The sequence below is a fragment of the Lepidochelys kempii genome, chromosome 8 (genome assembly GCF_965140265.1).
Source record: "Lepidochelys kempii isolate rLepKem1 chromosome 8, rLepKem1.hap2, whole genome shotgun sequence".
NCBI lineage: Eukaryota > Metazoa > Chordata > Testudines > Cheloniidae > Lepidochelys > Lepidochelys kempii.
Genome location: NC_133263.1, coordinates 52,270,997 through 52,285,013, shown reverse-complemented (window position 1 = coordinate 52,285,013; position 14,017 = coordinate 52,270,997).

Genomic DNA, 14,017 nt, shown 5'->3' with positions numbered 1-14,017 from the left:
GTATCTGTTAATGGGAGAAGCAAACAACATGTGCAGTCACATGTGGCAGCTCTACAGTTTGCGAAGGGTCATAATTTCAATGCAGGTTTGATAGACAAACATCTGAAGGAATTAAGAAACAGCAAGAAGTACCAAAAAATATTGCTTGACAGAGTCAGAACTTTAGCTAATTTACATCTCCCCTAAAGGGCCCCTCTGAAGTGCTAGAGAGCAATAATTGTGGTATTTACTTCAGCATCGGTACACTTCTTGCCAGACATAATACAACTTTTGCCCAAAATATAAGTGACACCAAGAGAATCCAATACTTGAGCAAGACAATTACTGATGAACTTGTAATTCCTTTAGCAGCAGAAACCAGGGGGCTCATACTTAACAGCTGCAAAGAACTTAAATTTTTTACTGTCACAGCAGATGCATGGATATTAACTATATTGATGAAATGGCCATTTTTCTTTGCTTTGTTAATATTGATCATATAGAAAGAAAAGTAGATATAAAAGAACATTTTGTAATCTTTGTGGCAATAAGTGAGGCAGATGCTGCATCTTTATGTGACCATTAATTTATGTTTTATTCTGCAACTAAGGATTAGACCCCAAATACATGTCTCGACAGGAATATTATGGGGCCAGTGTTATGGCCAGAGTTCATGAAGGACTGTAAGCAAAAATGAGAGAATAACTTTCAGGAAAGGGAGACAAAGTGTGTGCCCCATAGATCCATTGTCCAGCACATCAGATGAACCCAGTTTTGGTGCATGCTGCTGAACAGAAGACCAGTCCAGACCTGATGGTTTGTTTCGCAACTTTGCAGGAAACATATACATATTTCAAAGACTAACTGTCAATGGGAAAAACTGATGATTAAATGTAAAAATAATCTTTATCTTCAAACTCTTGCTTGAGAGAGCACAGTTTTGCAAAGGGAAGAGGAACTTGATGACGCACTGCAGGCCCCTGAAAAAGTTGACAGCATTAATACAGCAGATGAATTGTACAGGCTTCTGAAGAATGAGGGACCTTTACATCTAAAGGCACTCTGCAAGACTAGATGGGCAGCTCAAATTAAGGCAATGACAGTACATTTTCAGAGTATAATTGAATGTCTGGAGAAGACTATTGCTGAAACTATCACTGAAAGCAGGAGTAGTGAGGACATATGTTGAGCAAAAAGCAAATTGCCTTTGATGGCTTGGATGTTATACCTCAATTTGTTATGGAGGCACAGGATCTTAGTTATCCTGACTGTGGCCTTTGGAATCCTTCAAAGAAAACTGACCTGTTCTAAATCCTCCAGACATTTGAGAGCACAGCGAATGAGCTCAGTGAACTCAGATCTGAAGAAAAAGAGGAAATTGTAAAAGAATCTCAGAACAGATGGGAAGCAATGGGTTTTGAAAATGTAAACTATTCAAGCCACAGGAAGAGATGTGTATGCCACATGGCTGATAAATTTGCACACAATTCTGTGTTAGAAGCAAAGGATAATCACTGAAGGAAATATTTTGAGGTCTTAGACAATATGATCAGAGAACTAAAATCTCAGTGTGAGGGATTTCAAGAGGTAGCTGCCTATTTGATTTCCTCCATCCCAGGCAAGTTCAAAATATAAACTTTAGAAGAGTCAAAGGGGGAGGTTCTTAAACATTTTGGGGAAAATATTAATATTTTTCTTCAGACTTGGTAAAATAATACATCTTGGAAGACATAATATCATGAACCAAGGACACAGAGGTGTTCATTTTGTCACTTGGAGTCCTGGGCTACTTGAATTTCACAGAATCAAATTCTCTTGATGATATTTTATCAGAAATGGAAATGTTCTGTTGACTTTCTCACCATACCAATTGGAGTGGCTACTACTGAACAGGCAATGAGCACATTAAGACATGTCAAAAACTACATGCATTCGACACTATCACCAACAGCTTGCTCTACTTGCAACTGAGAAAGACAAGACTGCAAGGTTGGAGCTGAACAGCATCATTAGAACAATTTGCCAAGGAAAAGTGTCACTGTGGTATGAGCTTCCAATAATTGGACATATGCATGCCAACACAATTTAGGTGAGCTTCCACTTTTGTTTAGTCCTGTGATTTGTTAAAAAACATTTTACCTTTAGAAAAGTCTAAGGTTATATGACCATTGGGACCCATTAAGCATGTTTTCTGACCATGCTCTAACCCTTAAATCCGCCCCTGACTGTAGTGATCCATAATAATGATATAGAGGTAATTTTGTCTCAATGCATTGGACTGCATTGGGGTGGCATGCCCTTGCACCATCCTGCATTGTGCTACAAAGCACTTGCCCTGTACTTTTTAAAAGCGGCCTGGCATACTGCCACAAATATCTCTCATGCGTTGCTGCTAACATGTAGGTGGAGAACTTCCATCTATACCAGGGGTTGGCAACCTTTCAGAAGTGGTGTGCCGAGTCTTCATTTATTCACTCTAATTTAAGGTTTTGCGTGCCAGTAATACATGTTAACGTTTTTAGAAGATCTCTTTCTATCAGTCTATAATATATAACTAAGCTATTGCTGTATGTAAAGTAAATAAGGTTTTTAAAATGTTTAAGAAGCTTCATTTAAAATTAAATTAAAATGCAGAGCCCCCCAGACCAGTGGCCAGAACCCGGGCAGTGTGAGTGCCACTGAAAATCAGCTTGCATGCCGCCTTTGGCATGCGTGCCATAGGTTGCCTACCCCGATCTGTACAATAAATATCCCTCATCAATCAGTGGGACAGCAAGGATCCAAGGCCCAAGATTTTCAAAATAAGAGCCTAAGTAAGTGGCTTGATTTTTTAAATTAGTATTATCTGTATTCCCATAGCACCTATCAGCCCTAGTCACGGACCAGAATCACATAGTTAGGGCCCTACCAAATTCACGGTCCATTTTGGTCAATTTCACAGTCATGGGATTTTAAAAATAGTAAATTTCATTATTTCAGCTATTTAAATCTGAAATTTCATGGTGTTGTAATTGTAGGGGTCCTGACCCAAAAAGGAGTTGTGGGGGGTTTACAAGGTTATTGGGGGGTTGCAATACTACTACCTTTACTTTTGCACTGCTGCTGGTGATGGTGCTCCCTTCAGAGCTGGGCACCTGGAGAGCGGCAGCTGCTGGCCAGGATCCCAGCTCTGAAGGCAGAGCCGCCGCCAGCAGCAGCGCAGCATTAAGGATGGCGTGGTATGGTATTGCCACCTTTACTTCTGTGCTGCTTCCTGCAGAGCTGGGCCCTCAGTCAGCAGACTCCACTCTCTGGCCTCCCAGCTCTGAAGGCAGGAGCACAGAAGTAAGGGTGGTATGTTATGGTATTGCCACCTTTACTTCTGCACGGCTGCTGGTGGGGCGCTGCCTTCAGAGCTGGGCGCCCAGCCAACAGCTGCCGCTCTCAGGCCGCCCAGCTCTGAAGGCAGCAGTGCAGAAGTAAGGGTGACAATACCACGACCCCCCTGCAACTCCATTTTGGGTCAGAACCCTCACTTTGAGAAACGCTGGTCTCCTCTGTGAAATCTATGTACTACAGGATAAAAGCACACAAAAGGCCAGATTTCCGGGGTGGGGGTGGGAGAGAGATACCAGATTTCACAGTCCATGATGCGTTTTTCATGGCCATGAATTTGGTAGGCCCCTCCCCATTGTGTTAGGCATTGGCCACACACAGAACAAAAAGACATCCCAGCCCCAAAGAGCTTACACTTTAAGTATAAAACAATAAATGACAGGTGGATACAGATAAGCAGGGGAGTACAAGGAAACAATAAGATAATATTGATCAGCAAGTGAGTGAGAAATAAAGACTAATATTAACAGAAAACACCATAGAGTTTGTACAATAAAGCAAAGATTCAGTTGTACAATGGAAATAGACACATTCTTCTGAGTAGAGATGATGCTTTTTATCACACCCTACTGTGTAGACATGCTACTCTGGTGGGAAGGTCTATTATTCATTTCTAGCTGACCTAATTGTGGTCAAATGTCTAACAGACTGAATTATCCTTAGATTGACTCTGTCAAGGGAACAAGTGTTGCACCAACAAGTGTACCTGATCAGTAATTACACGGTGCAAATCAGGTACTAATTCATACTCCTCATAACAGCAGATGCAAAAGCTTGTACTCATTTTCATTTGGTGGCAGCATAATCTTCCAGGGATATAGGCAAATGAATGATATCTCTAATTTCTTTATTAGCATAGCTATCTAAACCCATTTGTGCCTTAAACAGAGGTTTGCAGCCACCTTATCAACAGCTATATTTCAGACAAGAAAGTATTCACCCAAGAAGTCTTGTGGACTGTTTATTACACCTTCCCCAATCTCTTGATCCAAGCCTTAGGCCAGGTTTACACTACAAACTTATGTTGATGCAAGTTATGTAGGCATAAACCACATACTTGGCTCCTTGTGTTGAGAGTGCGCATACTCACCGGGAGTGCTCGTATCAATGCACAGTGCAGTTCACCATAGGAAGGGATCCCTGCGTGCAACCCGCCACTATCCAGCGGACTATCTTCTGGGAAGTTTTGGCAATGCGTGATGGGACTGAAATGAGTTGTGGAGGGGTGAGCTGGAGCGTGGGCTCAACTTCCTAGTGTGCAACTGTCTCCATCCCATTACGCTCTCTGTATCCCATAATTTGAGTGCCTTTTTTCAAAATCCCACAAACCTGTGTCACCCTCTTTACTCTCTGCCATCGCTGACAGAAGCATGGAGCCTGCACATCTCTGCACTATTGTCATGAACATTGTAAGCACAGGGCACATGATCCTGTAGTATTTGCAGAGCTGCAAGAAAAACTGAATCAGTGGGGAACACGACACTTTCTTGGAGGACAAATTGCTGTGGGACATAGCAAGAACCAATTCAAGGTTATTGATGGAGTTCATGGCAAAGCTACAGTTGGTGGAGTGCCGCTTTTGGGCTCAAGAAACGAGCACTGACTGGTGGGATCGCATCCTAGTGCAGGTTTGGAATGACAAGCAGTGGCTGCAGAACTTTTGGATGTGCAAGGCAACATTTCTGGATTTGTGTGCCGAGCTGGCCCCAGCCCTCCAGTTCAGGGCCATCAAAACGAGAGCTGCACTGACAGTGGAGAAATCAATGGCGATTGCACTGTGGAAACATCCACTGCCAGATTGCTACTGATTGGTGAGAAATCAATTTGCAGTTGGGAAATCCACCACATGGGTTCATTGTCATGCAACTCTGCAGAGCCATTAATAGCCTCCTCCTATGCAGGACTGTGACTCTCGGCAATGTGTAGGACATAGTGAATGGATTTGTAGCAATGGGGCTGTCAAATTGTGGTGGAGCTCTAGACAGCACACATATCTTTATTTTGGCACCAGACCACCTTGCCACAAAGTGCATCAACAGAAAGGGGTAGTTTTCTGTGATTATGCAAGGACTGGTATATCACTGGGTACACTTCACTGGCATCAATGTGGGCTGGTCAAGGAAGGTGCATGATGCTTGCATCTTTAAGAACACAGGACTTTTCAGAAAACCGCAAGCAGGGACTTTTTTCCTGACCAGTGGATTACTATAGGGAATGTTGAAATGCCAGTAGGATCCTGGCCAACCCAGCTTACCCCTTGCTTCCTCGCTTCTGAAGACATACACCAGCCATCTCAATTGTTCCTTGGTGCTGTCGGTGCTACCGACTCAGCAAATGCGGAGTGACAGTTGAATGTGCTTTTGGTTGATTAAAGTGATGCTGGCATTGTTTACTCACAAGATTGAACCTCAGTGAGAAAAATATCCCAATGGTTATAGTTGTGTGCTGTGTCCTGCATACTATATGTGAAGCAAAAGGGGAAAACTTCCTGCCAGGGTGGAGGGCAGAGATGAAGCAGCTGTCTGCTGAGTTTGAGCAGCTAGACAAAAGGACTATTAGAAGAGCTCAACAAGAAGCTATATGGCTCAAGGAGGCTTTGAAAGACCATTTTAACAGTGAGCCACAGTAGCGTGTTTTGCTGTACTATGCTCTACCTGGCCCTGCTCTTTTGTGACCTCTTTGGAACTGCGTAGTGATTGCTGTACATGTAGGAATATAACATTGTCAATACATCTATTAATTTTGTTTATGGGTTATCCTATGAGTTGTGTTCCACTGTCAGTATCAAGTAATTGGTAGCAGGTCTGAAAGCAAAGCACTCAGTAGCAGATGCTGCAAAGTAATAAAGATGAGTTAGGTTTTAAATAGTAGGCATTTATTTTGTAACAGAATTCAGTGCAAAAAAAGGAAACTGAAATTTTAAAACAAATATATTTAAAACTTACTAAAATTTAATAAATTAAGAGAACAGGACTTATGAAGGGGAAAGTACATTCATGTCCATTTCAGCTACACCTACACCAACCGTGGCTTTCACGGGTCTGTGTATGTGAAGCTATGGTTTTCTAATGTCTGCTGGGGAGGAGTGGTTGGGGCAGTGCATTGGTCCATGATACCACGTGGAATGTTATGGGTAGTGGTGGTTAGAGAGGTCCCGATATTGAGTTCTTGATGGGCTGCAGAGGGATGTGAACCCAGGACTGTTGAACCTGCCAGTTCACCAGAGTGTGTAGAATCTGTGTTTGCTGCCTGAGAAGCCCCATTACATTCTGGTGCAACTCCCTCTCCTTTTCCTGTGCCTTTCTTTTCTACACTTTTTCCTTCTCCAGGCTCTCTGCAATGTTCATCCTCCAAGTCCTGTGCTTATGGTCCAATGCAGCACTGGCTTGCAGTATCTCATTGAGCATATTGTCACGAGTCCTCTTTTTTCTCCTCATCTGGCTCAAGAGTTCCACGGATGTGGAGGGGGAGACCTTCAAGGACACAATGACAGTTGCTGCAGATAAAACACACAGAGGTACCATTGTCAGTATATTCACCACAGAAAGTGAAACTTAAGATGAAGAACTCACTCCCCTTACTCCCCTAAAGTTTTAAGCACTACCTGCTCATTTGAACTTCTGCTTGACATTGCTTGTGCACAGCCCAGCCATGGTGAGTACAGCATGCCGGGAGTTAGGAAAATGAGGAGGGAATTGCTCACTTGCATGAAACTAATAGCACAGAGCATTGGCACTGAATACTGATACCATTTTCTCCAGTCAGTGGTGATTTTAGCTGGTATCTTAGTCCTGATGGTAACAAAGGCAGAGAGAGCACAGCTATTGCTGGCATCCCAAAGCCACTCAGACACATATGCTGCTAGCCAGTGTACTGCAATGGTGCTTGCCAAAGTTATTGCTGATTGCTGTGGGAAAGTGTCCGACCATGGAGGAAGAAATAAGGCAGCCATCCCTAGAAGCCTTTGGGAGGGGATTGCAGAAGACCTCCATGCAAGTTTCATCAAGATCTCTCAGGAGGATTCAAGGGACATCCCTGGGTACATAAACAATCTCCCCTGCTTAAATCTAGAGGGGACTGAAAAGCACGTAGCAATTCTACCTCTTCAAGCATGAATTCTCAATGGACTGTATTTAATGAAAAGTCAAAAGCTGTGTCCTGCTATTTTGGGGTGCCCTTCCTGTAATGGAAAATTAATGTACAAACTTTCCGAAGTTCCTTCCCTTGCTTTGGGCTTGGCCGTGCTTGACTGGTGGGACTGCAGTGAAGTCAAAAACAGGCCCTGGCTTGCTATGCAGCTGGATCCTCTGGTCCCCCATCCTCTTCCTCCTCACTGTTTACAACAGAGGCCTTTGACTCAGGCTTCTCAGAGGTACAGACGAGGTTGTGTGGAGTGGTGGGGTCTCTGCCAAGCATGTCATACAGCTCATTCTAAAAGCAGCAGATCTGAGGCTTGGCACCAGATTGATTGTTGTCCTCCCTAGCCTTCTGCCGCAGCTACTTGGCTTTCACATGACCCTGCTGCTGGTCCCTGTCTTAACCCTTCTACTGCATCTCCTGAGCAATCTGCTCATAGATGTCCACATGTCTGTGACTGGTTTGGAGCTGTGCCTGCACAGCCTCTTCTCCCCACTGCCTGGGAGATCAGATATCTCTTGTCTACTTCAGGCTGGAGTGCATCTGGAGCGTGTAGCTGGCACGGTCAGCTGGGCATTTGCACTGAATAGTGAAGAACTGCCCGGTGTACTCACCAAGCTGGACAATCAGAAAAAGAAATTTCAGAAATTTGCACTGCTTTACAGGGGAGGGGAATTTCCAGTCTACATGACCTGTGGGCAGTGGAGTTCACAATGGTGATCACATCAGTCAGTGTGGGGCATTATGGGACAGCTCTGGAGGACTGTTATGGCTGACTTACGTAACACAGTGTCTACATGCATGCTGCATCAACCTCTGTACATCAACCTTGGCTCAATGCCACTTGCGGAGGTGGTGTTACTTTGCCAGTGTAATGGGCCCCTGACATCGGTGGAGGCAAATATAAGTGCAGACACATGCACAACTATGTTGACAGAAGGCAACTTACATAGACATAACTTTGTAGTGTAGACCAGAGGCCTTATGGTCTGCAAAACAGTAACAAGTACCATGTTGTCTGGGTCCAATCCAGCCAAACCATTCAGCACAATTAATGTGCTTCTCTTTAAAATGAATATACATATACACAAATTTTCAACAATTTTGTTGTGCCTCAGTTAGGGTTGCTACACATACAATATACATGATAAACACACAGATCTTCTTCAGGTCTGAGAAAGGTACTCCCAGTGTCATAAATTCTTAGAAAAACACAAAACCTATCAGTCAAAAAGGACAAATAGGACTGCCATGGACACATTACAGCCAGGGAACTAATTCAAAATCTTCCTATTAAAAATTTATTAAGAGAAACCAAACAAAATCTATATAGAAGACTCAAAGGACATAAAATCTAACCCTCTACAAAATTTTACATTGATTGACTGCCTATATACAGGTCAAGTCAGGAAATTATACCCTGTTTCAGCCCACTTTAGAACAACACCTCAGTATGGATTTGCTATTAGGCACCTCCATGATGTGATGAAGTTATGTAATGCACTGCAGCTGCCATGGGGGCTGATCACCTTGTGCAAGCTGCTACAGGCACAAATTGTAGTATAATGGATTTGTATCTGAGTGATCCCTTGTACTCAGGTTCTATAGTTTGTAAATGATCTGATGAATGCCCCGCATACCCCTTGTAGCAGGCGTAACTCTCTAGAGCACCAGCTGTGCTTTCCTTTGAAATTTCTCAGGTGGTTCAAGCATCACTTTCACTTCTATAGCACACACAAGTGACTAATCTAGTCTCACACAGCCATTTTTGATTTAGCCCTCAAAAATTATTTTATGTTTATGCCTCAGAAGAAAATTTGTGGCAGACACACTACATTAATACTGAATTGTCAAGTGCCAAACCTGAGAGCATGTTGTTCATTTTTGTAAATGTATTAGAAGAGGAGGGTGTTAAGAGATTCTACATTGGACCCCAATGTCTGGGGACATCTAGTGAACATTAAAGATGGCATGTCTATCATGTTAACACACTGGATCAAGTTTTTCTTTAGTGTAGCATCATTCAAGACAATGGTGTTAAAATAAGGATTTAATTCATCCCTGTGTGCTGTATGCTGTTGCTAACTTGGAAAGCTTCTCCAGAAAGAGTTTATACACATCTACAAAGTTTTCTAATAATTTAGAGGGTGAAACAATTTACATAAATCAATATAGATCTGTAATTTACATACACAGTGAAAGCTTCTCTTTCTCGACATCATAATAGTGTCCAAAGGCCTCAATCAGGATCAGAATCCCATTGCACGAGGCACTGTGCAAACACACAGGTAGACACCATCCCTGCCCAGGGTGACCATTTATGTTAATCTGTTACTGTGTACAGCTTTGATCCATAAATGATATGTGAGCTGGGAAAGGAGGAGAGATTATTCTCAGAATTATTTTTTAATTTGCTGAAGTATTTGCTTTAATTTCTGTTTCATGAGTCAGAAAAAAAAGCTGCCCCATGAAGATACAATACTTGAGTTCAAGAATCCTGATATAGCAACAGATTTATTCTGCAGCATTTCCCATGCACAATGGATACATCAAACAAATAAACAGGCCTGTCAAGGCCAAGGGAGATTAGGATGACATCTAGAGGCTGTTGCATGTACTGTAATATAGAACATCCAAGAATGTTCAGCCAAGAGTATCATTTCATTGGCTTATCATTTTAACTTCACTTTTTGGAACAGAGACTGCATGCAGTGTTTGTGACCAGTTGACCATTGTCAATGTTTGGGAGAAGGGGTTGTGAAATTTATATACCGCAGATGCTTTTAAATTAGTGAATAAGTGCTTCTGGCAATGTCATATTTCTCCTTAAAGTAGCATTGCAATCTCAAAAAGAAAAGGAGTACTTGTGCCTTGGCTTTTTGGCAATTTTCCCCCCTCTTCCAAACTGCTTATGTGACAGAAAACTCATTGGACGACAGAAATTGTCAGGACAGAATTTGTAAGGAGGCCTTGTTTACGGATATTGACAAACCTTTTCAGACAAAGTTAGCTTTATACAAACAACTTATTCCTGATACTACATGAGGCTGGTAACGTTACAGTTGATGATAATAATTAGCATTAATACACATTTTTCCTCTTCAAAGCACTTTGAAAACATTAAGTAATTAATACTCAGACTACTCTGTGGATAAATAATGATTAGGCCCACTTTAAGGATAAGAAGGGATGTGGCCAATGGGCACACAATGATAAAGTGGCAGAAAAAGAATTAGAATTTAGGAGTTCCTTATTCATATTCCCATTCTTGCTCCACTAGACTATTAAGAAGCTAATGAGTCACAGCATATTGCATGGTTTTCAAAGTAGTATTAGATTATATAAAATAGTAAACACTTTGCAAACACATGCAATAGGTTTTTACAGTCTTACCTCACTCCATCTCAGTAAGAGGTCTCATGTGACTGCAGCATACTCCATGCTCAGCACAAGCTAGTTATGCATGGATATCATGGGATGTCATAAGATCTAAGGAATAAAAATTCTGTTTTAAACTAATAATGCTGAATACCCTTCCGAACATCCCCTCCCCTCCCCCCCCCGAATATAAATATTCTCTCAACATTGGCACATTCTTTTAAAATGCTAATAACCTTCCTTTGGAAAGTGCTCTGAGATCTATGGATGAGAGGCACTAGAAAAGCTAAATATTATTGCTACTCATTTGAAAGTGGGGTTCTGCTCTGAAAAGTGACTCTGTAAATGGCATTGCGGAGTTTTAGGTTTATTGACTATCAACAATTCCCATAACAAATGTGTTCAGTTTACAAGTAAAAAAATGTTATTTTTAACTGCCGTCCCTGCAAATCTAAGATCTGAGAATAAGCTTGATTTTTTTTTCACCACATGCACCATCATCAATAAAAGGTTCCGCAGGCCAACATATACCTGGGCTGCCCTATTAACTTTAAATTCTGACCTCTGTTCTATCTGTGCAAACCAATGGGTTGTGCAGGAGTCAGTGACTGGAACTTGGTAAATAGAATCCAACTCATTCAGTTATCTATGTTGTCTCTTAATGGCAAACTGAAGTAAAATATATGTGTGTGAATGTGTATGTGTGTGTATATATATATAAACAACAAGGAGTCTGGTGGCACCTTAAAGACTAACAGATTTATTTGGACATAAGCTTTCATGGGTAAAAACCCCACTTCTTCAGGTGCATTTAGTCTTTAAGGTGCCACCAGACTCCTCGTTTTTGTGGATACACACTAACACAGCTACCCCCTGATACTTGTATATATACAAGTATATATATATACATATACATACATACATATATATATATGTAATTTATCCCTAAAGTCAGCAGATTTGTCTCCAGTACACACACAAAGAGGGCTGATCTGTCGTTAGAAAGTGCTTACAGTCACTTTTTGGAGTACAACCATGTTTAAGAAGGAAGAAGCACTGCAATAACATTTTAGGCAAAGATAAAATGAACTGTCTTGCATCTTCATTGCAAAATTCCTCACTCCCAAATAGGGATGGGCTAAAGTGATTTGAAAGATATTGAAATCTTTCCAATGTAATAGGTTCCAGACTTTTAAGTTATATAGTTTCATTCTGAATTTGTTTGCCAAATAAATCATAGAAACTGTGAATGTTTTTTCCCTCTGTGTATACCAATAAGATTAAGTGAATAGTAATTAACTGTGTCCTAATTTAGTGTAGATAGTTCTATTCAGTTCTACTCAGGTTCTTCTATTGTGCCTATCAACATGGCATCTGGGTACCTTACAGAAGTTTATTAAGTGATGTAACTAGCATCTCTGATATGTAAGTCACTTTTCCTCCCTTCTCAGCTTCCCAGGAGGAAAATTGTGAGAATTATTTTTTTTTAATGTTTTTCATTTCTGTTTTGCTATGTGTTTTTATTACTGAAGGCAAAGTTGAAGAAGTGTGCCTACATTTGGAATGGAAAGTGCTGAAGTTTGAAGTCATTCTTAGGTCCTACAGGAGTTCATTCCACAGTCTTCAACCAGTCTCTAAAAAAGAACTTTCTCCTACATAAATGAGCTTTCCCCTTGTGGTGGACAGCTCCACTGTGCTTGAGGAACAGTTGTCAACCATGGTCTACATCCCAGAGTTTTAAGTGATTTTTAGGTATCCTGGGCCCAGGCCACTGAGCACCATGAAGACATGGATTTGAATCTGACTCAATATTTTATGGGAAACCATTGTAGTGAGCAGAGGACAAGTTTGTTTAATCACCCGTACTTAGGGAACACATTGGCATAGGCACAACCTGGTGATGTGCTGCCCATCCTGCCAGCTTTGGCCAAATGAAAAAATTAAGGGGGGAGCAGCAAAACTGAAAAACAGCAAATTCTTCCAGTGGCCCAGAGTCTTGCAGTAGTCACTCCTTCTCTCTCCTCCCATATTTATTAGTTTCCATACTTCCAAATGCTTACAGTTTGTAGCTGGAACATTAGTTGATATATGTAAAAAGAGAAGGAGTACTTGTGGCACCTTAGAGACTAACAAATACAAGTACTCCTTTTCTTTTTGCGAATACAGACTAACACGGCTGCTTCTCTGAAACTTGATATATGTATGTAACAGCAACTGTAGTTGAAAAAATGTCCATTATATGCCTCCATATAATTCTGTAGTTAACATTAAGATGTCTGTTTTTGTTTTATTAAAGTGATTATTTCAGTTAAGGTGGTCTTGGGGAAATCACATATCATTTCTCATATAATCAGGGTATATATTATTATATATTATTATATATTAATTATTATAATATATTATTATATAATATATATTATTTTATATTATTATATATTATTATGTTATTATTATATATGTTATTATATATTATTATCAGATAATAATAGTTCATTCTCTGCATGACTATTAATGGACAAGCATTTGACCTATCTTTTGATATATTCCTCACCTTCACTGTTTATTCTTTTTACTCAATACCTTAAATGGGAAAAAATTACATTAAAAATGACCAAATATTGGAAGGATATAAAAAAGCAGAAGAAGAGGACCACCTTTGAGAGTCTAAGTGTATTTACGAGTGCTACAACAGCATAGCTGCAGCTATTCCACTGTAGTGTAGACACTTACTACAGTGACTGGAAGCGTTTTTTCCATCACTTCTAATAAATCCGCTTCCTCGAGAGGAGGTAGCTAGGTTGACGGAAGAATTTTTCTGTTGACCTAGCTGCATCTATAGTCGGGGTTAGGTTGACCTAATTACATCGCACAGGGTGTGAAATTTTTCACAGCCCTGAATGATATAGCTAGCTTGACCTACACTTTAGGTGTAGCCCAGCCCTAATATTATGAAATGATCCTATGGCACTCACCCTGATCAGTATTTCAAGTGTCCCAGGCAGAGTTTTACAGAACCGGGGAAGAGCTTGTGTTCAGAAAGAGCACTCTGGAACAGAAGAATAACAGGGTAGTGCAGCGGGGATAGATAGTAGGAGCCATATAGGGAGATAGTGGAGGAGAACATGGAAGGGGTCAAGTGGACAGTGGG